The sequence below is a fragment of the Mobula birostris genome, chromosome 14, assembly GCF_030028105.1.
Source record: "Mobula birostris isolate sMobBir1 chromosome 14, sMobBir1.hap1, whole genome shotgun sequence".
Classification (NCBI taxonomy): Eukaryota; Metazoa; Chordata; class Chondrichthyes; order Myliobatiformes; family Myliobatidae; genus Mobula; species Mobula birostris.
Window position 1 is genome coordinate 54635133 of NC_092383.1, and position 24538 is coordinate 54659670.

The 24538-nt window shown below is 43.1% G+C and overlaps 1 protein-coding gene across 5 annotated transcripts in view; it reads right to left on the minus strand.

Moving 5' to 3' along the window:
• Nucleotides 1–24538, minus strand: part of LOC140209915 (alpha-1,3-mannosyl-glycoprotein 4-beta-N-acetylglucosaminyltransferase C-like) — a 163556-nt gene that overhangs the window by 34800 nt on the left and 104218 nt on the right. Inside the window, exon 2 of one of the 5 annotated variants that reach the window (XM_072278581.1) lies at nucleotides 7669–7774. The exons of the other annotated variants lie outside the window; for them this stretch is intronic. The gene's annotated coding sequence lies outside the window, so the exon portion shown is untranslated. The remainder of the gene's footprint in view (nucleotides 1–7668; nucleotides 7775–24538) is intronic. 5 annotated transcript variants of the gene reach the window in all.

Sequence of the window (24538 nt, forward strand, 5' to 3'; positions counted from 1 at the left end):
ACCTGATCCCAACATATCGATGCAGCTATAAAGAAGGCAAGGGAACAACTATGTTTCATTAGGAGATTTGGTTTGTCACCTAAAACACTTGAAAACTTCTACAGATGTACCGTGGGGAGCATTCTGAGAGACTGCATTACTGTCTGGTATGGGGTGAGGGGGGTGGGCACCTGCACAGGATCAAAAGAAGCTACAGAAAGATGTAAAATTGGTCAGCTCCATCTTGCATTCTAGCCTCCATAGTATCCAAGACTTTTTTAAAGAGCAGTGCCTCAGAAAGGTGGCATCCATTATTTAGGACCCCCATCACCCAGGACATGCCCTCTTCCTTACCATCAGGAAGGAGGTACAGAAGCCTGAAGGCACACACTCAACGATTCAGGGACAACTTCTTCCCCTCTGCCATCTGATTCCTAAGTGGACATTGAACCCATCAACATGACCTCACTTTTATTATTTCTGTTTTTTGCACTATTTTAAATTTAACTATTTGGTGTGTGTGTGTCTGTGTGCGTTCGTTCGTGTTCTATTCAAAAGGTTCAAAGGTACATCTAAACAAGCTGGATACATTTTGGAAACAAGTCCTGTGGGCTAATGAAGTTAAAATAGAACTTCTTGGCCACAATGAGCAAAGGTATGTTTGGAGAAAAAAGGGTGCAGAATTTCATGAAAAGAACACCTCTCCAACTGTTAAGCACGGGGGTGGATCGATCATGCTTTGGGCTTGTGTTGCAGCCAACGGCACGGGGAACACTTCACTGGTAGAGGGAAGAATGAATTCAATTAAATACCAGTCAATTCTGGAAGCAGACTTCATACTGTCTATAAGAAAGCCAAAGATGAAAAGAGCATGGCTTCTGCAACAAGATAATGATCTTAAACACACCTCAAAATCCACAATGGACTACCTCAAGAGGTGCAAGCTGAAGGTTTTGCCATGGCCCTCACAATCCCCCGACCTAAACATCATCGAGAATCTGTGGATAGACCTCAAAAGAGCAGTGCATGCAAGACAGCCCAAGAATCTCACAGAACTAGAAGTTTTTTCCAAGGAAGAATGGGTGAAAATCTCCCAAACAAGAATTGAAAGACTCTTAGCTAGCTACAGGAAGCGTTTACAAGCTGTGATATTTGCCAAAAGGGGTGTTACCAAGTACTGACCATGCAGGGTGCCCAAACTTTTGCTTTGGGCCCTTTTCCTTTTCTGTTATTTTGAAACTGTAAAAGATGGAAATAAAAAAAGTTTCTTGTTTAAAATATTAAAGAAATGTGTCATCTTTATCTTTATGCCTTTTGGAAATCAGTTCCATCTTTTACTCGCTTAGCTATACACAGTAACAGAAATTTTGACCGGGGTGTCCAAACTTTTGCATGCCACTGTATATATATTAGATATTTGACTTACTGTAATAGATTTACTTATTTTTTCTGTATATTATCATGTATTACATTGTACTACGTTACCAAGTTTCATGACATATGCCAGTAATATTAAACTTTATTCTGATTCCTGTTCTCATGCAAGAAAAAAATAGAAACGGTATTTCAAGGCTACAGAGTACAAGCCCAGCTGCTCAATTAACTTAATCAAATTAGAAATTGAAAAAAATCTATATTATATAATAGTAGATAAATAATTGTACAGTGAAGCCTGCAATCATGAGTGGTTTTGTTTAATTTGGCTGTCCTTTCATGCTAGGCTGTGTAATTAAGAACTCAAGGTGATTCTAAACAATTATTACGAGTACTAGATCACAATCTGTCTCTGAAAGGAAGCTTGGTTCTAAGCTGACAATCATTAATGCTATGGACTAGATAGATAATGAATCAAAACCAACTAATCAATAACCTCACGGCCATCTATGCACTATTTTAGCAAGAAAAATAACTGATGGCCTTTCGATTATTAGGATCCATAGGAACAAATTACAAATAATTTTAATGCAAAACAGTTCTTGGCATATTATTGGATTGACATAATTGCACCTTGTGAATGTTGTTTGCCAATGCAGGAAAATGTTAAAAATTGGTTGTCAAATGCAAAAGAAAACTAAAATGCTGAAGAGATGAGCTGAATATTAATGGCCTAGCAATCCTGAAAGGACAGCAGCTTCAACTGAAAGGACAGTCATTCAATAACTACCAGAGAATCCTCAGCTCGTGGGCAACTGCAGAAAACTGGTTTCATAGGTCAAGACAACTTAACAAGAAACTCGATAATCTTAAAAAATTAAATGGAAACATTTATACATTTTAAAATAAAGAGCCTTATTGAAAATGCCTCTGTGGGAATATTAGAGGATCGAGTTTGCTTCACTGGGGAACTTCAGCCTTTTTATAAAAATTAGAATTCATTGATAGTAAGTGGATGCTCCTATCAAGACCAGCAACTATTGCATTTCTGTAAACACTCTTCGGAAAGCAGATGCTATGAGCAACACCATTTCACAAGTAGGGAATTCAAGAGTTTAACCAAGCCAAGGTGAAATGAGAACTAAATATTTCTGTAAGATGTTGTATGTCTTGGAGAACAGCTGGATATTTAAATTGCCATATGCCTGCTGTGGATGGATGAAGGGTTGGACAGGACAAATGGAATATAACTTTACAGGGGAGCAGAGTTTCACAGAGCTGTCTGTTTGTGAGATTAATGAGGAAAGCTTGAGAGAAAGCAAACAGAGGACTCTGTGAAAGCTGTAAAATTCAGGTCAGAGGTGTGCTGGGATCGGAACCCAAAGTGAGAAGACTGGAATTACCCAAGATAGACAGTATTTGTGGAGAGGAAAAACAAACTGGGTTACAGCAGGACTAGCCAGTTCTGATGCAAACAGAAGAAATAAGTCTTTTTTAAATCTGTGGCTTCCCATTTACCACAGATGACACAGCCCTCAATCATGCCTCTTATTTCCAACATCTCTGGTCACATGCTCTCTCCATGCAGCTGCAGCAAGGATAGAGCTCCCCTCATTCTACCTCCCCAGCTCCCAGCCTCTGCACACAAAACCTTCACAATTTCCACCACCTTTAGAGGGATTTTGTCACTGGACCTGTTTTCACCTCTCTTCACAGTGTTTCAAAGCGACTCTTCCCTGTTGCAGCTCCCTGGACCACTCTTCCATGTCCATCAAGACACTTCGCCAGAAGATAGAACATCTTCTCTTGCACAAAGTAACTGAGTTGCAAATATATGGGAAACCACTAATATGTACAGCACAATATTCACAAGCTGTCTCAGCTATACTCTAAATCGAGGCGGTTTAATAGTGTACTGGTGTAGAAATAGGGCTGTAGGAATTACACTGTGTAGAAAATGATTATGAATTATTGTTCAGTCTATAAACAGCTCATGACTTTGAACAGAGAAGTATATGCTTTGGTCACTTTATTAGGTACCTCCTATATCTATTAAAGTGGTCAATGAGTGTATGTTCATGGTCTTCTTCAGCTACTTCAGGATTAAACATGTTGTGCAGTCAGAGATGCGCCTCTGCACACCATTGTTACAACACGTGGTTATCTGAGTTAATCTCACCTTCCTGTCAGCTTGATCCAGTCTGGCCATTCTTCTCTGACCTCTTTTACTAACAAGCCATTTTCACCCACAGAGCTGCCACTCCCTGGGTGTTTTTTGTTTCTAGCCCTATTCCCTGCAAACTCTAGAAACTGTAGTGCGTGAAAATCCCACAACATTTAGATTTAATCAAGTCTGAAATTTTCTAGAGGCAACACCCCTGAGGCAGTTACACTCCAGTGTCCACGTGATTAGGTACAACTGCTTATTAATGCAATTATCTCATCAGACAGTCTTGCAGCAGCGATAAAAATAGCATACAGACATGGTCAAGAGGTTCAGTTTTTGTTCAGACCAAACATCAGAAAAGGGAAGAAATGTGAACTAAGTGACTGATTGTAGAATGATTGCCAGATGGAGTGGTTTGAGTATCTCAAAAATTGACCTCCTGGGATTTGAACGCACAACAGTCTCTAGAGTTGACAGAGAATGGTGCAAAAATCAAAAAAAACAACATCCAGTGTGCAAAAATACCTTGTTAATGAGACCCAAGAGGAGAATGGCCAGACTGGTTCAAGCTGACAGGAATGCAATAACTCAAATAACCACACGTTACAACAGTGGTGCAGAAGAGCATCTCTGAATGCACAACACATTGAAGCTTGAACAGGATGGGCTACAGCTGCAAATGACTACAAACTTACACTCAGTGGCCACTTTATTAGGTACAGGAGGTACTACAGTCAGGTTTTTTTTTAAATTAGGAAATAAAATGCTAAGAGCAGAGATTATTAGTCAATGGAGACTGATACACACGTATCCAGTTTACAAGGCAACACTCAGCTGGTCAGGCAGTATTGGTGATGAGAAACCAATGGGGCCAGGTCCTGTTGCAAGTTAGTGGTAGGTCCATGGAGCAGCAGGGGCTCATACATCCCGCTGTTGGAGGGCCCTGCAGAATGGAGTGCAGTAACAGGAAAGGCTGTGCTGATCAGTTCTGCCCTGTTGCTGCACACTCTGCATCTGGTCACCCATCCTTACAGCAGCCATGGCTGACAGATCTCAAATGGCAGCACTCATTCGAATGAAGTCACAAAACTTCACTAACATGACCTGTCTCAATGGATGTCTGCTAAGGTTTCAGCGAAACGTGGCACATCTGTTGGGAAACCCGACCCACCTGTAGGACTTACGACACAGTGGAATGCTGTTGAAATCGGTCCCTTGACTAGAAAAGCAACCAGACTTTTCTGTTACAACTGTGGAGAAGATGGATATTTCAAGCAAGACTGTGAGGGGCCAGAAAATCTTCTAAAAGTAAGCAATTAATGAAAAGGAAAAAAGAAAATAAAAGGGCCCATTAAAGTTAAACCAGTCCAATGTGCACATGACCATTGAAGGTCATATTGGAGTATTCAGGGGTATATCTCTTACACACTGGACCCACAGTCTGTGAGAAAGCACCACCACATTCTGAACTTCCCTCGAAGTCCAACTCGAACAAACTGGCTCTCTCTCAGGAGTACTGGCCCTTCCTCCTTGGAGCCATCCACCTGAACAAAGCACTTCTTGCAACAGGGACTCTTCTTTGAACTGCATTCTGCGGGATCTTCCCTTGTGCCCCATTCTGCACCTCCTGCCAATAGACCCCAAAGCAGAAATCTCTCTCCACTCCGCTCTCTCTAGAAGAGCCCACCATCCTGATCCCACCATCCTGATTGGTTGACGCAACACCCCTAAGTTGATCTACATGGCTTCTTATCTTTAGCCGAAACCAAAACATTCTACAGCAGGCCACACTGCTTTTGCAGAAAACTGCTAAAATGAAATACCCAAGTATAGCAGTCAAAAACTTAACCAGGGCATTACACTTATATCTACTATCTATTTTACATTAGTTGTGCTTTAGATGAATTTAGCTTAACTATTTTTGTTTTATACAGTCGCTTAGCAGTTAACATAATGTTAAGATAGTGCGAGTGACCTGGATTCAATTCTCCTGCTATCTGTAAGGTGTTTGTATGTCCTCCCATGACTGGTGGCGTTCCTGCAGACGTGCAGGTTTGTAGTTACATGGGCTTAATTAGTCAGCAGGGACTCATCGAGATGCAAGGGCCTGTTACCGTACTGTATCTCTAAATAAGGGCCTGTTACTGTACTGATGTCTAAATAAGGGCCTGTTACTGTACTGTATCACTAAATAAGGTTAATAAAATATATTTTTTTTCCCGGCTGGTGGCGCAATGACATCAGCGCCGGACCTGGGAGCGGAGGTTCCTGAGTTCAAAACCAGTTGGGTCCGCTCCCGAGTACGCTTTCCATCCGTGCCGGGTTGAGTGTCGAGATCACAACTCGACCTTGTAAAATAAAAGGGAAAAATACTGCGAAAATGTCTGTGTGAGGAGTGGTGCGCCACACAGTCTCTCCCTCGCTCTGTGCCTTGTAAAAAGTCATGAAAAAGACATCATCACGCACGCACATGCAGACACACAGACTTGCACGCACGCAGGCACATGCCAAAAAAAAATATTATCTCAATGTTTCCATATGTCCCTAATTAATGGAAACATGTTTTCTCACAGCACAGCACAAGCTTCTGCTCCCTATCACAGCAAAAGGTTATCTGGAACCGCATAGCTGCCAAAGATTAGGGCAACTGTGGGCCAAGCCTGGGAGGGCAGGGGAGAGTGCAAGCTATTTCCAAGATAAAGGCCAGATCCAGTTCAATATTTCTGAAAGGCAACCATTTTCAAAACAAAGCAGAATGACAACTTTCTCTGTACATCTTCTGTGCTTGTTGCCAGCATTTTCAGTGCAAGATTTAGATATCCGTATTTTTAAAAATGTTGTTGAGTAGTTAATCTTTAGCTCTATGTATAGAGTAGATGGAACTGAAAGTGTGTGTCACAACATTCTTCAGCAGCACTACCCCACTTGAGCAGTGAGCCAGGTTCACCCAGTTCACGCTACTGGTGAAGCCATCTGGCTGAGACAGAGATGGTGAAAGATTTCATGGGGCAGTTTTAAAACAAGCAAAAGAGACCAGCATTCTGAACAACAGTTTTCTCATCACCACCACCAGTAAAATGTACCTTATCACAATGCTGATTATCTCCTTGCTGCCTACTAATCTGTAACTAATTTATAGCTATTAGCTGGATTTTAGCATTCTTTGGAACATTATGAGGTCATAAATGGTACTTAAAAATGCAAATATTATTCACTTACATTTCCGGACACTTGGGGACCTCTACAGTTCAAAATGTGCTTGGTTGGTTTAAATAGTCAACATCTCCAAATTATTTCCCCATCAGGTTAAACACCTTTAAACCTAATCTGCTCTTCCTGAATTTCTGCAATTTCACTCTGCCCAGGAAAGCCACTAGACCAGCTGTCTTTGTATCATGGGCTGGGAAGCCACTGATCGTAATCCTCCATGGCAGTCTTCCACTATTAGTTTCCTTTGCTGCTTCCTACCACCAATTCAAAGGCTAAAGTCCTTTACAATGCCTCACACCTGATTATGTAACCCAGCATAGACCAACAAGCATACCTCAGATCTTGCTGCTGTGCATGACCAGTATTGTATCAGTAAACTCACTTCCCAAGCCATGGAAGAGCTCCTTCATAAAATGTTCTCATGCTTTTATGATATACTGACCACGTCAAATCTCGATGTTCATGACTAGTGTGCCAGTCAGAACACTACAAGACACAATCGGGTCTTGTAAGAGACTCTTAGACAAGTACATGGAGCTCAGAAAAATAGAGGGCTATGCGGTAGGAAAATTCTAGGCAGTTTACATGGTTGGCACAACATTGTGAGCCAAAGGGGTTGTAATATGCTGTAGATTTCAATATTTTTATAATACACAAAACCAGTCTTTGAGTATTGTGTGCAATTCTGGTTCAGCCATACGAAAGATGGATAGGCTGGGACTTTCACTCTGGAGTGAAGGAGGCTGAGAGGTGACATTATCAATGCATGTGGAATAGATAACATAAGGTGGATGGTCACTATTTTACACAAGGTAGGTGAATCTAAAACTAGGGGCATAGGTCTAAGAGGGTGTTGTGCTTGTGTGACCAATTGCCGGAGGAAACTGTAGCTGTGGGTAAAATTACAACATTTAAAACACATTTAGACAAAAAAAAACCTTATAGGCTTGTGGGTCAAATGCAAGCAAGTGGAACTAGCCTTCATAGACATCTTGGTCAGCATGGACAAGTTGGGCTGAAGGTTCACTTCTGGGCTGTGTAGCTCTAAGAGAATACAAAATAAAATTTAGAGAATAGACCAGACATGCGATAAATCTGCTACCACCTTCAGTAAGATCATAGCTGATCTGAACTAAGCGTCAGTTTCACATCGCTTAAGTTTTCAGCTCTCTAAAGTGGAGCACAACGCGAGACAAACATTCACCTTCTCTTGCACGTTCCGCCATTCAATTAGCTTATACTTATAAGGGTGTGTTACTAATGAGGATGATTGAGGGAGGGAAAATGTGATTTTGCATAAGTATACAAATTTTGAGACATGTCCTGAGATAGAGGATCTCTTGGTGATTTTGTTTCCTTGCTGGAACATTGTAATTCATTGCTCTCTGATCTCACTCAGCTCAGGCTGGGCCCACCAATTGAAAATGAGGCTGTTCATGATGTTGCTACTTTTAATTGTAATAATTAAGAAAGTAATGGCTCTAGTAATACTTAGTAGTTAAAGAGGGTTATAATTATTCAACCCACAAATGTATGTAATTTTCAAAGCATTGCTATAATATTTAATGGGGCCTTAAAACTGACAGATCTTTACACCAATTCAAGCCAGCAGTTAAGAACTTTGCACGAGACTGGTCAACTCCAGACTGCATGTCAAAAATCTTCCAATAAGTTGGCATGCTCGGTCGCAGCGGCCTCTGAGCCCAAACAGAGGTGTAATTGTTTGTCTTTTACGTCTTTCTTTCCTAAACAATCGCAAGACACTGCTGATACCAAGAACATCAAGTAGTACAGGTCTACCCCGTCAGTGAGCTGCTAAATAGTGATGGAGCAGGGCTTCTTGCGTATTGTGTTGCTGCCCACTACAGCAACCCCAGGAGGAAGGTGGTAGAGGTAATGCATGGAGGCAGTGTGCCGTCCAACAAGCTGTGCAGTCATTTTGTGATCACAAGACCCTGTTGGACATTGGTAATGTAGAATACTACAAGTCTAGTTCTCTGGTTGACTGGCACATTTATTTTTCAACATAGTCCCCTCCTACATTTACACACTTAGTCCAGAGGTCATAGAGCATACAGATCTTGGACCCAAGGTAGAAGGAGATGAGTTATTAACTTCAAACTTCCTGCATAATCACTCAAAGAGTTGAGCTGCATGTGCATGTAACGAGAGCTGTATAACTCATCTCCTTCTACCTTAGGTTATGAACTTATCACTCACCCCCTGCTGTGGGCACTTTCTGGAGGTCCAAGATCTGTATGCTCCATGACCGCTGGACTAGGTGTGTAAATGTAGGAGGGGACTATGCTGAAAAATAAATGTGCTAGGTTTTCTAAAATTGACTCCTTCCACCTTAGGCCACGAACTTATCAATCTCCCCTCGTATATACGGTATTCTGTACTGGAAATTCAGATATTTTATACTGATTAGCTTTACAATGCTGAATGCTTAAATGGTTAACAGAAAGCTGATCTTTATGGAGAGACTACAAAATGCTATGCCAGAATCAGAAAACCACAAACTATCTTACACTGCCATTTTGATGGGTGACCTAAGCAAATTGGAGCCGACAGTCATTGTTTTAACACAACAGCCATTTGGTGGGACATTTGCCAGTATATTAAATTTATTATAACATCATGCTCAGAAATTGAAGCGAGGAGAAAGGAGATGGAAGTGAAACAGGAAAATATAAACAAAAATTCCTAGAGATAAATGCTGAAGGATTAAGACCCCAACTTCTGGAAGTTATTACACCAGTATTTACCCTTTCATGTGATTGAATGCTGTCCTTTGGGATCGTACCTGCCTTGTGTCTCGGATAAATTCAACAACTTTCTGACCTACTGGGTCACTTGGGCAAGTGTGAACATCAAAAATAACAGTGACCTGTGATAGCTTTACCGTTATTCTTACGGCTAATCGTCCCTCATGTGTGTCTTCCAGACTTGTTGAAGTCAGGAAAATGGAAGCATTATTGCTTTAATAAAAGGTTCTTAATTGCCAACACTGAACATAAATGCAAATTCCACCCTCTATTAGACTGGTGAAGAATTGTGTGGTTCAAGAGCAACTGTTTATAACAAAAAAATTCACTTAGATTGTCTAATTATACAAGTTTTATAGTACTCACAATGAAGAAAATTATCACTGAACAGACACTTGTACAAAAGAGCAAATTGCATTCCCTGGTAAAATGCCAGAATACATTTTTCACAGTTGAGAGCGAATGTACATCTTACACTGTATACAATGGCAAAACCAACTCCTCCATCAAGTAAACTGCAGCTTTTAAAGAACCTGTGCTTACCTTTACTAAAATCTTGATACCATCCAGGACAAAACAGCTAGCTTAACCAACACGCTATCCCTACCTATAGCGTTTACTCACTCAACATTTCAATCGTGCAACTCCATCATCGGGCAGGGGGCAGACATGTGGGAACAGCAGTATCCACAAGTTCCCCTTAAAGTCATGTGCCAAACTGACTTGGACCTAAAGGCAACACACATAAAAGTTGCTGGTGAACGCAGCAGGCCAGGCAGCATCTCTAGGAAGAGGTACAGTCCACGTTTCAGGCCGAGACCCTTCGTCAGGACCTGTTGTTTGGACCTAAAGGGTCAGGTTAGGTGATGAGAAGATGGTGGATCACTAGTGTTACGTACCCCATAACTGGGTTGCCAAACCAGCAGAAATGGACCACTTAGTTGGAGTCTGGATTACTGGAACTAAGAAAGTTTTATTAAAGAAACAAGTAACACAGTACTCTAATCGTAAGGATATAAATACAACAGGTTAGCAATGATAAAACACACATGTACACAGAACTAGGGTAATAGGAATCAAACAAGCTCTATTGCAGTCTAGGGGTAAAATGATCAGTCTCAAATGACGCAGAGTTCAGTTCAGCTTAGTACAGTTTGCAGTAATCGCTGTTGTGCCGTTGGAGAGAGAGAGAGAGAGAGAGAGAGAGAGAGAGAATGCAAATCTGATTCAGACAGACCTATGTTCTTCGCAGTTAGCTTTCGGGCGAACCCTTTTATGTCTTCTGTGGTCACCGACTGTGACCCCTCCATTCCGGATACGACCGTTCTTCCGCAGTGAACCTGGCACCCAGGCAAGGGCGGACACACATCACCAGGTTCCCGCCGATCGTACCTTTTCACCCTGTGTGTCCATGGTCGGTCCCGCAACCAGAACTCCAGACTCCCACCAACTTGTGGGGGCACACTGCTCTTCCAGGGTCTCGTTATCTCGTGATCTCATGGTGTGTGTCGTGCCTTAGCAAACCTGTTCTTTTTATCCCCCTGCTGGGGTATCGCCTGTCCATCAAACTTCAAACAGTTCAGGTTCAAAGCAATCGGTCTGTCAATACTTGGACTAGTGTCTCTTTCCGTTATCTCTCTCTCCTTTCTCATTAACATTTTGAATGTTTCTCCATTGTCTCACTTATCTCTCTCATTAGCATCAATCTTCTGATAACTTGGTTTTTCGTCACACCTCTGTCCTTCAAAGGATTTTTACCGGGTTAAAAATTATAGGCATGAATACATTATTAGATACACACTAATATACAGGGTCATCAGCTATTCGGCTAATACAGAGAACTTTAAGTTGTCAACACCTTGACAGACCGTCAGCAATCACCTTTCCGTTCCTTTTATATGTGTTATTTTAATAATCCTCTAAGACCAGGCTCCAACTTAGCAAACTTCATAGTGGCCAAAAACACTAATGAGTTGTGATCAGTGTAAATTCTCAGTGGTTTCCATCCCGGACAAAGATAACAAGGGTTGTCCCACACAAACTTAGCATTCTTTGGCAAGAGCTCTGTTCGGGGGTTAAGTGAGAGAACTCATCAGCAAAGTTGGCCAAAACAATAGAGTTCTCCCATCTGGTCGGCACCATACTTATCTTTTCAAAATGGATTTTCCCCGTATCAGGTGGCACCCTAGCCTCATTAATTTTTGTGATAACGCCAACTAGGTCTGTTCGCCTATCGTGGCAAGCTGTTAGCATATCAAAAGCCTGTAACTGTGTTAGATCACGTCTACAAAAGTCAATAGCATCCTTCCTCCTGTGCCACCAGTAAAATCTTTCGTGATACTATCGACTGTTTTCCTTACCCTAAAATGTCCACCGAGGAGTATCTTGTGGGCCAGGTTAAAAATCTCACCCCCATAAATTTTCGGCAATATCACTCCCCATTCCTCATCTGCGGGCACGGTACTTGGTCTCCATTTCCTCCTTAGTACTCCCTCCTTCACATAATAGCCTACTAGCTCCTTTTTAAATTCTGCTTCGGAGAGAGCTGTCTCCGTCAAAACCTCAGCTCCTCGTCTCGCTCCTGTGCCTGCATAAATTCCTTCCTTAATGATAAGTCTACCTTAACTTCCGTTTCACTACGCTGCTTCTCACTTTCTAACCCCTCCTGGTACAAGGCTGGTAAAAACGTCTCAGCTAAATCTATATTCACTTCGGCAGCCTTTCTGGACATGCGCCGAGTCACTGCGCAAACGGGATAAGCCTGTGAGTCTCAATGCTGGCAGGCTGGCTTGTCAGTTTTACTGCTGAGAACACATTTCCATCGGTAGTTCGGGCCTCACCCCAATCGTGACCGGTCTGGAGACCAAGTCGCTTTTTAGGTGTATCTGGTGCAAAGGTACTGCTTCAGTCCCTTTCCCAATGCCTTTTATCACCCTGACCTCCCCAGTCTGGGTCTCTGAACTAAAGTCTAACACACTCTTTAATATCAATGACTGACAAGCTCCAGTGTCTCTCCAGATCCGTACTGGAACTGGGTTTAACCCCTCCTTCACTGACACCAATCCGGCCGAAATAAACTTGTCGCGCCCTTCCTGAACTCTATCAGACCTCTTCTCCCCTAGCGGTTTGTTTACCAACTCAATACAGCCAGTCGGAACCGTCGTTTTTCCTTTCCCTGTCTCCTTCTTCGGGGCAAAGCACCTGGATGCAAAGTGTTCGGCTTTCCCACAATTATAGCATATGACCCCAGGAGACTTCCTACCAAACTGCTCCCGGTCTACCTTATCCCTCTCACTAGTCCCCGGCTTATTTTCTGACTTTTCTGGCAGACTCTACCCACCCTCTTGAATACCCTTCTGGTAGCCTTTACTCGGGGTAAACTTCGCTTTGTGCATTAACGCGTATTCATCCGCTAACTTAGCAGTTGCGGCTAAGGTGTCTGCCTCTTTCTCATCTAGGTAGGGTCTCATACCTTCAGGGACACAACCTTTAAACTGCTCAATCAGTATTAGCTGTAGCAGTCTGTCATAATCCCCATTGACCCCTTTCGAGGCACACCAACGCTCACAATACATCTGCATCTCACAGACAAACTCTAAATACGTGCGGCCCCACTGCTTCCTCGCATTCCGGAACTTCTGCCAGTATGCCTCCGGGACCAACTCATAAATCCTGAGTATGGACTCTTTCACCACATCATACCTCTGGGCATCTTCTGCGGACAAGGCCGAGTAAGCTTGCTGGGCTTTTCCTTTAAGTACGCTCTGAAGCAAAACAGCCCACTTATCCCTCAGCCAGTCCTGAGTTGTAGCGACTTTTTCAAAATGGAGAAAGTACCGATCAACATCAGCCTCCTCAAATGGGGGAACCAGCTTAACCTCCTGGGTCGCCCTGAACTCTCCACCTTGATTCGGCATGGGCCCCTGCGCTAGCGTCATCCTTAATTTCTCCAGCTCAAATTCCCTTTCCTTCTCTCTCTCTTCCCGTTCTAACTGCCTCTCCCTCTCTTCTCGCTCCAGTTGTTTTATTCTCTCTTCGCGTTCTAACTGCCTGTCCCTCCCTTCTCGCTCCAGCTGTTTTACCCAGAACTTGTGCTCGAGCCTCAATTTTTCCATCTGCAGCTGTACTGCTTCTCCACCAGGTTTGCCCATAGATACCACTTCCAGCTCCCCTTGGGGAAACACACCTTTAGATACATAGTGCTCTATGATAGCTCTGTGCATCTCCGCTCTCCTCATTGTCGACTTCTCCTTAAAAAGATTCAACCGTTTGGCCACAGTTGCCAATTCTGATTTCCTGGCATCCTCTAATGCCTCCAAGGTTGGTGCCTTTAGAAATTCCTCCATCTCCATTTCTGCTGTTTGCCCTTTCTTTCTTTTGGGAATTTTAACCCAATCAATTTACCCAGTCCCAAATTTGGCATTCAAAATCCCGGATGAGCCCCTCACTTATGTTACGTACCCCGTAACTGGGTTGCCAAACCAGCAGAAATGGACCACTTAGTTGGAGTCTGGATTACTGGAACTAAGAAAGTTTTATTAAAGAAACAAGTAACACAGTACTCTAATCGTAAGGCTATAAATGCAACAGGTTAGCAATGATAAAACACACATGTACACAGAACTAGGGTAATAGGAATCAAACAAGCTCTATTGCAGTCTAGGGGTAAAATGATCAGTCTCAAATGACGCAGAGTTCAGTTCAGCTTAGTACAGTTCGCAGTAATCGCTGTTGTGCCGTTGGAGAGAGAGAGAGAGAGAGAGAGAATGCAAATCTGATTCAGACAGACCTATGTTCTTCGCAGTTAGCTTTCGGGCGAACCCTTTTATGTCTTCTGTGGTCACCGACTGTGACCCCTCCATTCCGGATACGACCGTTCTTCCGCAGTGAACCTGGCACCCAGGCAAGGGCGGACACACATCACCAGGTTCCCGCCGATCGTACCTTTTCACCCTGTGTGTCCATGGTCGGTCCCGCAACCAGAACTCCAGACTCCCACCAACTTGTGGGGGCACACTGCTCTTCCAGGGTCTCGTTATCTCGTGATCTCATGGTGTGTGTCGTGCCTTAGCAAACCTGTTCTTTTTATCCCCCTGCTGGGGTATCGCCTGTCCATCAAACTTCAAACAGTTCAGGTTCAAAGCAATCGGTCTGTCAATACTTGGACTAGTGTCTCTTTCCGTTATCTCTCTCTCCTTTCTCATTAACATTTTGAATGTTTCTCCATTGTCTCACTTATCTCTCTCATTAGCATCAATCTTCTGATAACTTGATTTTTCGTCACACTAGCAACAAGTAGACTGAAGCTCAGTGAGGGTGGCTGGTGAGGAAGATGGGAGCTGGAGAATGGTGGGTGACGTGAAGGACAGTTTATGGTTGAAGTTGGTGGAGGAAGATAAAGAGGCTGCAGGTGAGAGTGGAGGGTTGGCTATTGTAACTGGACAGCAGAAGTGGGGATGAAAGGAACTGCCAAGTCGATGGGTAAGTATCTTCCTTAAAGACCAGTCAGTGGGAGATTTCTAATGAGTCAGGTCTCAAGGCCAGACACACACCAACAAGAATGGCATGGTACCGTAGTGGTTAGCCAACGCTTTGCAGTACAGGCAATCCGGGTTCACTTCTGCCATTGTCTGCAAGGAGTTTGTACGTTTTCTCCATGACCACATAGGTTTCTTCCAGATGCTCTGGTCTCCATCCACAGTCCGAAGACATTCTGGTTGGTAGGTTAATAGGTGATTATAAATTGTCCCGTGATTAGGCTGGGGTTAAATCGGGAGATTGCTGCAAATGCGGCTTGAAGTGCCGGAAGAGGGCCTATTCCACGCTGTATCAGAATAAAAAATATAAAAAGGGTAGCTACATGGCAACATCATCATCTTCAGGCTCCTTTGTACGTCAGCTGCCGTTCTTATTTCAAATAGATCTCCTTCCTTTCATTGCAGCATCTTGTTCAACAATACTATACCTCTGGAGACAAAAGCCCTGACGCAGGGACTCAACCCAAAACGCTGACCATCCCTTTGTCTCCACTGATGCTGTTGGACCCACTGAGTACCTCCAGCAGGCTGCTTGTTTTCGCTCACTATTGTCCCTTTACTAGAAGCACAGCTCCATTTGAACGTTAACCAAAGACGAACAATTTATACTGACCTTGCCATCAACATCTACCAGGTAAAATGAAAATTTAGAAAAACAAAGTACAGCATTGCAGGAAAAACTGCACTGCAGATGGCGTTGGATGAGTATAACCATCACCAATGGAAACATTTTCTCCTCACACTCAAAATACATCTGCAGTTCAGTAAATCGCACCTCTGATTAAAATTCATACCAGGCTGTATTACTTCCCTCAATCACAGGGCTGTGCAGAGAGTGGTGCGGACAGCCCAGCGCATCTGTAGGTGTGAACTTCCCATTATTCAGGACACTTACAGCAACAGGTGCGTAAAAAGGGCCCAAGGAATCATTAGGGACCTGAGTCACCCCAACCACAAACTGTTCCAGCTACTACCATCCGGGAAACGGTACTGCAGCATTAAAGCCAGAACCAACAGGCTCCGGGACAGCTCCTTCCACCAGGCCATCAGGCTGATTAATTCATGCTGACACAATTGTATTTCTAAGCTATATTGACTGTCCTGTTGTTTATCTTACTGTACATACTATTTATTACAAATTACTATAATTTACACATTGCACTTTCAAAGAGAAATGCAACGTAAAGATTTTTACTCCTCATGTATGTGAAGGATGTAAGAAATAAAGTCAATTAAAATCAATTCAATTTCAGCTTCACTTCTGCCCATGATCTGCCACATAGCCCATAATGAGGGGTTCACTGATAATGAGAAATAGCAGTCAATATGCAAATCATCCCAACTTCCCCTTGCCTCAACTTAACGTGACATTTACAATATGGATGTGAACGAGTCGGTCCAGTGCTTAATGTATTCTTTCTCAAATTTAACAAATTTGACTCTGGAAGAAGTAATGACACTTTGTATCTTTAAATGGCTATTTGGATCACAGAGGAAAAGTGAATCACCAGCAGCTCTGCCCCGTTGAAAGCTCCAGTCTCAGTGCTTTCTCTTTGGACAAGCTGTGCATTAATAAGTCTGCGTGGAGAGGAGAGAAGTAAAGGTTTGAAATCTGTGAGGTCTGATTATCTAATGCCAGAAGGAACAAAGTGAGTCCTGCTGTCAGTGGAAGATCGAGCTGATAATTAGGTGCTGTGGCACTGAACAAAATCTACACTTTTATTGTGGCTTTGACTTAAGGCATCCCTCCAAAGTGGTTTCATGATGCTTTCTATTGATTCCCCTGTGTGGAATAGTACACGGCAATTTGTATTGACCTCTTAACAATTAACCCCTCTCAAACTTTTCAAAGTTTAAAACAAATCTTATTTATTCCTTTACTTTTTCCAGCCCCAATAATTTAAAAGTTCAAGTTTAATTGTTATTCAACCCTACACGTGTACAGTTAAATGAAACAGTATTCTTCCAGTGCCAAGGTGCAAAACACCGTCCAGTCACACACAACACATAATACAGCCAAAAAAATACGACCTGCAATAACTAGCACAAAATAACATAAGGAGGCCATTTAGCCCATCAAGTCTATACCGGATCAGGCCCATTAACTGGCTTCTCCCAGTAACATTTTCCTTCACATATCCCAAGAACTCCTACCTTAATTGCCTCCCACTTACTGGGAAATTAACCTATCCACTCAGGAAGTCATTGACCAGAAGGAGGAGTTATGGTTTAACTTGGGGTCAGCAGCAGGAATTATGACTTAATGTGGGAACACTGGTCTGCTATAAACCTCATGTGTCATGTTGGGGACAACTGGTTCAATATGAATACATATCCAAATAGGGTATTTAGTTTATTAGCATAATTATGTCCACCCCCCCCCCCCGAGTGTAGACAAGCTGCGTGGTCATTGTAGTTATCTGCCCCTATTCACTTCCATTCCAATTGAGTACTCTCCCAGCTATTATTATACCAAGTTACTACAAAATTATGATAATAGAAAAGTGACTTTTCATACTGCAAAAAGATACGTTACAGAGGATGGCAAAATTGTGAAATGAAAATTGAGTTTTAGATCTTCAGTTTTAGATAGTTGCCAGGGTCAAATTTGGACTTGATATCTGGGGACCAGAGTTTGCTACTGAAGATAATGGCTTCAGTCTTCACAATATTTAACTGGCAGAAATTCTCTCTCATCCAGGAGGAGATATTAGACACTCATCCTGGAAGGTTAGAGAAATTGGATAGGGCAAGGCAGATAACAATATGGTAAATGTGGGTGTAATAAACATTCCTGTGGAGATTAGCTTTGCATTTTTGGTTGAAATTGTTGAGGGGCAGCATGCAAATGAGTAATTGGAAGGGGCCAGATTAGACTCCTGATGAACCTCTGCGTAAGTAATACAGGCCTGACTATGAAATAAGACTGAACACAGTCCCATGTAACAGGATATTGCAAAACTATCAACAATGGAAAAGCACAGGGAAAGAGAATGCTACATCCAGAATGAGGAAGAGGTTTTAAACTGGGAAAGAAAACCACTTTTTACACAAACAGCATCATTGGAGGTGTCTGCACCCAAAAAGCGCGAGGACTGAAAATTCTGAAATGTAAGCTGTTACGATACATGAACAAATACCAGACACAAATCTACAAAACAGGATATCATTTATCGAAAGGATAAAGTACTTGTTAGGTACAACAATATACCATGAGTCATGCCACATGATAAAAATCGATTTATTTTTACATACCTCGTATACAGAGCTGCCTTATAGCCTACCCTGGCAAGCTCTATTCAGTGAACTTGTATATAACTGCATTACATTCTTTCCAAAAACGTCTGAATACTTCACTTTCTTTCTCAATTAAAATGAAGGCCAACAACTGACTCCCAACTGTTGCTTCTTTGCATTCTCTCTAATAAACAGAGACATTTTATCATGTTCCAGGTGCCTTTAACAGGATTCAACTGAAATAAGTTAAAGATTGTTTGTTGCACAGGGAAATTTGCAAGACTTTTAAATCTAAGGTGGGCATTGAGGTTTTTGACTGAAACCACAAAATAATTCTAAGATGTGCAAATGGCATGCCCTTTTCTTACTGTTACCATCAGGCAGGAGGTACAGAAGCCTAAAGCCACACACTCAGTGATTCAGGAACAGATTCTTCCTCTCTGCCATCTGATTCCTAAATGGACACTGAACCCTTGGACACTACCTCACTTTAAAAAAAATACAGTATTTCTATATTTTGCATGATTTTTAATCTATTCAATATACATATACTGTAATTGATTTACTTATTTTTTTTCTATATTATGTATTGCATTGAACTGCTGCTGCTGCAAAGTTAACAAATTTCACGTCAGATGCCGGTGATAATAAACCTGACTCTGGATTTTGCAGTGAAAGGCAGTGGTGCAGTTGTGAGTGTTTTGTCTGAGGAGAGGTTTGTTATAGGGCCAGAATGATACTGCATAGAAAAAGGCCCATTGATACTAATCAACCATCAATTATTTTAAACAGGAAAAAACCTGCAGACACAGGAACTTCAAGCAACACACACAAAAAGCTGGAGGAACTCAGCAGGCCAGGCAGCATCTATGGAAATGAGTACAGTCAACGTTTTGGGACGAGACCCTTTGGCAGGACTGGAGAAGACTGGAGTAGATTTTAAAGGTGAGCGGAGGGGAGAGAGAAAAACACAGGCTGATAAGTGAAATGGGGAGGGGAGAATTAAAGAGCTAGGAATTTGGTGAAAGAGATACAGGGCTGGAGAGAGGGAGTCTGATACAAGAGGACAGAAGGGCATGGAAGAAAGAGAAGGGGGGGAGGAGCACCAGAGAGAGGTGATGGGTGTCAAGGAGATAAGGTGAGAGAGGGGAAATGGCTTGGGAAATGGTGAGGGTGGAGGGGGCATTACCGGAAGTTTGAGAAATGATGTTCATGCCAGCAGGTTGGAGGCTACCCCGACGAAATACAAGGTGTTGTTCTTCCAACCCAAATGTGGCCGGATCACAACAGTAGAGGTGGCCATGGATAGACATATCGGAACTATTTTACACTAACCCCATTTATCATTCACCTCCTAGACTGTATCCTCTCACCTAATCATTGATACATTTTACAGTGGCCTATTTACCCAACAGCCTGCACATCACCGTGATGCAGGAGGGAACTGGAGCACGTGATCACAAAGGGAACAGGCAACTTCCATGCAGACAGCAGCAGAGGTTGGGACTGAACCAAACAGTGGCTGACTGAGTCAGTGTCTCTACTAGCTGTGCCTCTGAGCTGCAGTGACGGGGTTAAATAAATATTCAAGATGTTTCTAATTTCCTCTGACGACGGAATACATTCTTCAGTCATTTTAAAACAAACAATATTTATCTTGGAGTTTTATTACACCCAAAAGGGCAGACTGTAGAAGGAAAATGGTAAATGTAATGGCAATGAAACCACTGAAATGCAAACAATATTCTGATTAATTTTAGACCATGTGTAAAAAAATTTTCATAGGAAATCTGTTTTCAGGGAAAATTTCAACTTGGCCACAAGCAGTTAGCCTTTCTAATTTTTGCCTCATTTTTGGACATCGTGTTTCAAGTGTGCAAATACACTTAACAGGGACAGCTGATGAGTTAGCTGCTTCTGGACTTGGGGATGCACCATTTTAATCAAACCACATGATGTAATCACATTGGCTGCACATGGTAACAGCACAATTAAATCATTTAGACACTTGAAACAAACAAATGCATTTCCTAATAACCATAGGAATAGATTTTGTCAGGGTAACTACAAGTCACAGCCTGAAGCCTGACCTGATCTGTTCACTCCCCCGCCCCCACCATTTCACTGAGCAAGCTGAGCTCAGATACAAACTTGGCATTTCTTTGTTTTTAAATGAGGAATTTACATTATTTTTCCCTGACACATTGCCAATTTAGCAGTAAATCCTGCAAGTATCTGGCTGACCTTTGGAGATTTCCACAGTGTGTATAAATGAGATACATTGGCACCTTTACAATAGCTGAAGTGGTGATTCTTAAGAGACTTGTGTGCAGACAGGACAGTTCTTACTTAGTTTCGTCAGCTATAAATATCTGCAAACAGAGTAGCACTTTAATGTGGGAGCAGCAGGAACACTAGGTATTTGGCTGATCAAGTGCCCTCAGTGTATTTCAAGCTTCCATTTCATAACACCACATTCCTCAGTGACAGCACACATTCCCACCATTCGTCTTTTACCAGTATAAATAGAAGTTCAGGCCGATTTATCAGTCAATTCACATTTCATTTTGATAATCCTTAAATCAAGAGTCAAATCATAAATTGTGCAGTGGTACAAGTTACATTTACATTTTTACAGTATCTTTTTCAGGTCAAAGGTACTTTAAGACAGTCATGTGCCCTGAACTAACATGGTTAACTTCACTCAGCTCAATTCTGAACTGATTGATTCCCTAACCCATGGACTCACTGTCAAGGACTCTACAAATCACATTCTCAGTATTATATATTTACTATTCATTATTATTGCAATTGTTGAATTTCTTTGTTCCACTGTGAATGCCCTCAAGAAAATTAATCTCATGATGACATATACATACTTCGATAATAAATTAACTTTGAACTTCATATGAAGCAGCCAAGTTTCACACAGCAAACTCCCATTAGCACCAAGGTACTAATGATCAGATTGTATTTCAATGGTGACTTATATTGAAGGATATATTGAGGGATAAAATTCACTGAGGACAACTTTAAAAATAGTGCCCCAGGTTATCTTTTTCACTTGCAGCAGTCACAACTGCCCAGTACTCCTACATTTTGTGTTCAAAATCTCTTTTGTGGCATTAACCCAGAAATGACTGACTCAAAGGCAGAAGGTCTGCCAGCCGAGCAATGCTGACACTTAAAATACCAGTGAAAATAACCTCTGTGAACCTAATTCTCTTTAGAAAAATCTTGGTTTTGAAAAGTTGTTGGGATTCAATGGGAACAGGCCCTTTGGCTCATCCATTCCAAGCTGGTCATAATTGCCCACCTTTGGCCCATGACCCTCGGATCCATAGCTTTTAAACCACTATTTCAAGTTCAATTCTCATTCAACCATACACGAATACCCATGAATACAGCCAAATGAAACAGCTCCGGGACCAAGGAACTGCCTCAATGTCGTTTTTAAAACTTGCCTTTGATCCTGAACTTATACCCCTTGTTTTTAAGCAGCCCCACCCTGGGAGAAAGACTGCGCGCTTTCACCCCACCTGTGCCCATCGTGACCTTGCATAGCTCTATTACATCTTCTCTCAATCTCCTACATTCCAGAGAATAAGACCATAAGACAAAGGAGCAGAAGTCGGCCATTCAGCCCATCGAGTGACTATGCTCTGGAAGGTTGCAAAAATACGTCAGGATTCTTAGCAGAGTGGAGGGACAGAAGGATGGGTCCGTCAAAAGTTGCTGCACAAGTTGGTAGCATGGTTAAGGTGCTGTATGCTGTGCAGGCCTTTATTAGTCTGGGGGATTACATTCAAGAGCCACGAGGTAATATTACAGCACTATACAACTCTGGTTAGACCACACCGGAGTACGGTGGTCAGTTCTGGTCGTCTCATTATAGGAAGGATGTGGAAGCTTAAGAGGGTGGAAAGGAGATTTACCAGGATACTGGTAAATGTCTTACGAGGAGAACTTGGGCAAGCTTGGGCTTTTATCTTTGTAGCAAAAGATACTGACAGCTAACTTGATAGAGGTGTATAAAATTATATGAGGCATAGACAGGGTGGTCAGTCAGAACCTTTACCTCAGGACACCAACGGCTAATACGAGAAGATGCATTTTTAAGGTGATTGGTGGAAAATAAAGGAAGGTTGTCACAGGCAACACACATCAAAGTTGCTGGTGAACGCAGCAGGCCAGGCAGAATCTCTAGGAAGAGGTACAGTCGATGTTTCAGGACGAGACCCTTCGTCAGGACTAACTGAAGGAGGAGTGAGTAAGAGATTTGAAAGTTGGAGGGGGAGGGGGAGATCCAAAATGATAGGAGAAGACAGGAGGGGGAGGGATGGAGCCAAGAGCTGGACAGGTGATTGGCAAAAGGGATACGAGAGGATCATGGGACAGGAGGTCTAGGAAGAAAGACAAGGAGGGTTGGGGGGGGGGGGAACCCAGAGGATGGGCAAGGGGTATATTCAGAGGGACAGAGGGAGAAAAAGGAGAGTGAGAGAAAGAACGTGTGCATAAAAATAAGTAACAGATGGGGTACGAGGGGGAGGTGGGGCATTAGCGGAAGTTAGAGAAGTCGACGTTCATGCCATCAGGTTGGAGGCTACCCAGACGGAATATAAGGTGTTGTTCCTCCAACCTGAGTGTGGCTTCATCTTTACAGTAGAGGAGGCCGTGGATAGACATGTCAGAATGGGAATGGGATGTGGAATTAAAATGTGTGGCCACTGGGAGATCCTGCTTTCTCTGGCGGACAGAGCGTAGGTGTTCAGCAAAGCGGTCTCCCAGTCTGCGTCGGTCTCGCCAATATATAAGAGGCCACATCGGGAGCACCGGACGCAGTATATCACCCCAGCCGACTCACAGGTGAAGTGTTGCCTCACCTGGAAGGACTGTCTGGGGCTTCTGAATGGTGGTAAGGGAGGAAGTGTAAGGGCATGTGTAGCACTTGTTCCGCTTACACAGATAAGTGCCAGGAGGGAGATCAATGGGGAGGGATGGGGGGGACAAATGGACAAGGGAGTCGCGTAGGGAGCGATCCCTGCGGAAAGCAGAGAGGGGGGGGAGGGAAAGATGTGCTTAGTGGTGGGATCCCGTTGGAGGTGGCGGAAGTTACGGAAAATAATATGTTGGACCCGGAGGCTGGTGGGGTGGTAGGTGAGGACCAAGGGAACCCTATTCCTAGTGGGGTGGCGGGAGGATGGAGTGAGAGCAGATGTACGTGAAATGGGGGAGATGCGTTTAAGAGCAGAGTTGATAGTGGAGGAAGGGAAGCCCCTTTCTTTAAAAAAGGAGGACATCTCCCTCGTCCTAGAATGAAAAGCCTCATCCTGAGAGCAGATGCGGCGGAGATGGAGGAATTGCAAGAAGGGGATGGCATTTTAGCAAGAGACAGGGTGAGAAGGGGAATAGTCCAGATAGCTGTGAGAGTCAGTAGGCTTATAGTATACATCAGTGGATAAGCTGTCTCCAGAGACAGAGACAGAAAGATCTAGAAAGGGGAAGGAGGTGTCAGAAATGGACCAGGTAAACTTGAAGGCAGGGTGAAAGTTGGAGGCAAAGTTAATAAAGTCAACGAGCTCTGCATGCGTGCAGGAAGCAGCGCCAATGCAGTCGTCGATGTAGCGAAGGAAAAGTGGGGGACAGATACCAGAATAGGCACGGAACACAGATTGTTCCACAAAGCCAACAAAAAGGCAGGCATAGCTAGGACCCATACGGGTGCCCATAGCTACACCTTTAGTTTGGAGGAAGTGGGAGGAGCCAAAGGAGAAATTATTAAGAGTAAGGACTAATTCCGCTAGACGGAGCAGAGTGGTGGTAGAGGGGAACTGATTAGGTCTGGAATCCAAAAAGAAGCGTAGAGCTTTGAGACCTTGCTGATGGGGGATGGAAGTATATAGGGACTGAACATCCATGGTGAAAATAAAGCAGTGGGGGCCAGGGAACTTAAAATCATCGAAAAGTTTAAGAGCGTGAGAAGTGTCATGAACATAGGTAGGAAGGGATTAAACAAGGGGGGTAAAACCGTGTCAGGGTATGCAGAAATGAGTTCAGTGGGGCAGGAGCAAGCTGAGACAATAGGTCTGCCAGGACAGGCAGGTTTGTGGATCTTGGGTAGGAGGTAGAAACCGGAAGTGCGAGGTGTGGGATCTATAAGGTTGGTAGCAGTGGATGGGAGATCCCCTGAGCGGATAAAGTTGGTGATTGTGTGGGAGACAATGGCCTGGTGCTCCTTAGTGGGGTCACGATCGAGGGGTAAATGA